Here is a 3,960-nt window from a genome sequence, read left to right as displayed (position 1 = left end):
CTCAGTACTCTCGTTCTCAACGAATACCTGTACTCTCACTCTGATGTCTCCACACCGTAAACTCAAGATACATCTACCCTAAGAAAGCAATCGTACACCAACCTTCCGGATCGATCACCATCCTCGTGATAATCTTATGGTCAGGAGCTGTTTATGAGTTAGTTATGTAAATTCATGCCTTAAATTTTCAACTCTTGAAAATATAAATTAACATTCCTACTAACTCAAAGGATGTATCACAGACATAATATACACAATGTGATAGCAGAATAACTCTCTTATTTATTTATAGTCAAAATTATAAATTTATCTTTAGATTTGTACGGAAATGTGTCAGTCAATCTGGCATCTAGGGCACACATCTAACAAACTCCCACTTGACCTAATGCTAATTGGCTACATATCTAAGTCCCATCTTCTCAAGGTGGACTTCGATCTTCTGCTGGCCTAATGGCTTTGTCAGTGGGTCTGCCACATTGTCTGTAGAGTCGACTCTCTTAACCTCGACATAACCTTTTTCGAGGTAATCACAGATCAGACGAAATCGCCGCTCGATATGCTTGGACTTCTAGTGAGACCTTGGCTCCTAAGCTAGGGCTATGGCGTCATTATTGTCGCGTAAAGAGAGATGGCATCCGATGACATCACTCCAAGCTCTGTGGCACACTTCTTATACCAGAATACCTCCTTCGTAGCTTTCGATGCAGCAATATTTCTACCTCCATGGTGGAATCAGCAATCACCATTTGCTTGGAACTCTTCCAGCTAACTGCACCATCATTACAAATGAACAGACTTCCAGATGTCGACTTTCGATCATCTATATCAGACATAAAGTCTGAGTCTGTAAATTCCTGAACCTGGAATTCTCCATTCCCAAAGACTAGAAACATATCCTTAGTCCTTCTCAAGTACTTAAAGATATATTTCATAGAAGTCCAGTGCTCTTCGCCTATATTCGACTAATATCTGCTTGTGACACTCACAGCATGGGCTATATTAGGTCGTGTACATAGCATGGCATACATGAGGCTTCCTATTGCCAAAGCATAAGGGATCTTGCTCATGCGTTCAATCTCCTCAGGTGTGCTAGGGTATATTTTCTTGGAGAGATGAATACCATGTCTAAAAGGTACTAAACATCTTTTGGAGTTTTTTATGCTAAACCTTTTTAACACCTCCTCTATGTACATCTTTTGTGAGAGTCCCAGCATCCTATTTGGTCTATCTCTATAGACCTTAATACCCAGTATAAAGGATGCTTCTCCTAGATCTTTCATAGAGAACTCCTTAGATAACCATATTTTGACTGTGGTTGACATGAAAATATCATTTCCAATCAGGAGGATGTCATCTACGTACAGTACGAGGAAGACAACTGTGCTCCTACTAACCTTCTTGAACACACATGGTTCCTCCTCGTTCTTGATAAAATCAAATATTTTGATCACATCATTGAAATGAGTATTCCAGCTTCGAGATGCTCGCTTAAGTCCATAAATGGACCTTTGCAGCTTGCAGATCTTGTGATCATCATCACTGGATGTAAAACCAAGCGGCTGTTCCATATAGATATCTTCCTCAAGATATCCATTTAAGAACGCCATTTTCACGTCCATCTGCCATATTTCATAATCGAAATAGGCTGCAACAGCAAGCAATGTGCGGATGGATTTTAGCATGGCTACAGGCGAAAAGGTATCCTGATAGTCAATGCCTTCACGCTGACTATAACCTTTCGTTACGAGCCTAGCCTTGAATGTCTCTACATTCCCATCTGCACCTATCTTTCTCTTGAAGATCCATTTGCACCTAATAGGTACAATACCTTCAGGTGGATCTACTAAGGTCCAGACTTGGTTTGAGTGCATCGAGTCAATTTTTGATCTCATTGCCTCTAACCATTTCTCGAAGTCGATATCTGATATCGCCTCGTCATAGGTCTTGGGGTCATCACCATGAGCCTCATTTTTCATGAGGAATATTTTTTCTACTTCCTCTTGTATAGTACCTAAGTACCTTTCAAAAGGATGGGAAACCCTAGTCGATCTACGAGGTGGAAGAGGTTATATTAGGACTGGTTCTAATTGATTTGGTTCCTCAGGTTCCTTAGCTCGTTGCTCTTGGGAGACATTCTCCTTGACCTTAATTATTCTTCCGATGCCATCATCTTGAATAAACTATTTTTCAAGAAAAATAGCATATCGATTCACAATCACATTGTGATCTTCTGGAATATAGAAATAGTATCCTAATGACTCTTTAGGATATGAGCCGGACAACCCCAAATTCTGAACTCTAAAAGATCTGAACTCTAACTTGTCCGCCTGTTGTCTCTTGATATGAGCCAGACAACCCCAAATTCTGAGATGACTCAAACTTGGCTTCTTACCATGCCATATCTCATACGGTGTAGTAGGAAGGTTTTAGAGGGAACTCTATTCAATACATATATTGCTATCATGAGACAGTGTCCCCAAAGAAACTCAGAGAGGTACGTGAAGCTCATCATGGAACAGACCATATCTAATAGGGTCCGATTCCTCCGTTCTGAAATCCCGTTGAGTTGTGGCACTCCAGGTTGAATCCATTGAGAGACTATACCATTGTCCTTAAGATAGTCTAGGAACTCCCAACTAAGGTATTCATATTTTGCTCGATATAAAATACAGATACATCAATATGTAACTGATAGAGACCATTAATAAGAAAACCATTTGCAACTTTATTATTTTCATAAAATATGTTACAATGGTTTATATGAAAGCTAATCACATAGCCTTCTTGTGCTAAACATGAAACAGAAATTAAATTCCTGCTTGCTGCAGGCACATAATAACAATCTCTAAGAACTAAATCTAATCCTAACGGTAATCACAGAGGATAGGTTTCCACGGTCACAGCAGCAACTCTTGCTCCGTTTTCGATGCGTAGGATCATATCCCCATCCCTCAGCTTCCTGCTCTCCTCAAAACCCTGCATAGAAGCACACAAATGAGCACTAGAACCAGAGTCAAGTACCCAACTGGATGCAGAGAAAATCGTAAGATTAGATTCTATAACAAGCATACCTCCAGAAGGACCATCCTTCTTGTTCTTCAGGGTGGCCAGGTACTGAGGACAGTTTCGCTTTCAATAGCCGTCTGAATTGTAGTGGAAATATTTTCTCTTTTCAGCAGCCTTCTTCTTCGGTTCCATCTTCTTCTTCTTCCCATCCACCTTCTGCTTCTTCGCAGACTTCTTCTTCTTTTCCAAAGACTTTCTCTTGGAAGAAGTCCGCTCCCTTCAAAGAAAGCTCAGCCATAACCAACATGTTCATTAACTCAGTCAAGGTACACTACATCTTATGCATATTGAAGTGCATGATGAACTGACCATATGCATCAGACAAGGATTGAAGGATCACATCAATCTAAAAATCCCTATCTAAGACGACACCGAGCTTCTCAAGCTCCTCAAGGTCCTTGATCATTGACAAACAATGATCTTGGACTGACTGTCCATCGCGTATTTTAGTCTTAAAAAGCCTTTGGCAGACTTGATACTTGACTGTGCGACTTTGTTCACCAAACAACTCTTGTAGGTGAGCCAACATTTGGCAGGTAGTCATAATATTCTCATGCCTGCGTTGTAAGTCATCAGACATGGCACCCAACATGTAGTACCTAGTTTTGTTATCGTCATCCGTCCACTTTTCCAGAGACACTCTCTATTCAGCAGTCGGACGTGCTGGTATGGCAGGAGGGTCCTGGTCCAAGACATGAGTCAGTTTCTCGAAACCCAGAATAATTTATAGTTCCTCAACCAGTCCTTGAAATTAGGTCCAGTCAATCTGTGGGTGTCTAGTATTTTGGTCAGAGAGTTAGACACAGACATATTTCCTGTAGAGAGTCAAAAGTTTCTAGTTAGATTTTGTAATCAGACTTAACCAATTTGTTTAGGGGTTTCATTTTTAAACAA

Source organism: Elaeis guineensis, chromosome 2 (genome assembly GCF_000442705.2).
Source record: "Elaeis guineensis isolate ETL-2024a chromosome 2, EG11, whole genome shotgun sequence".
NCBI lineage: Eukaryota > Viridiplantae > Streptophyta > Magnoliopsida > Arecales > Arecaceae > Elaeis > Elaeis guineensis.
The sequence above is the reverse complement of the archived record's forward strand: the minus strand, read 5'-3'. Positions refer to the sequence as shown.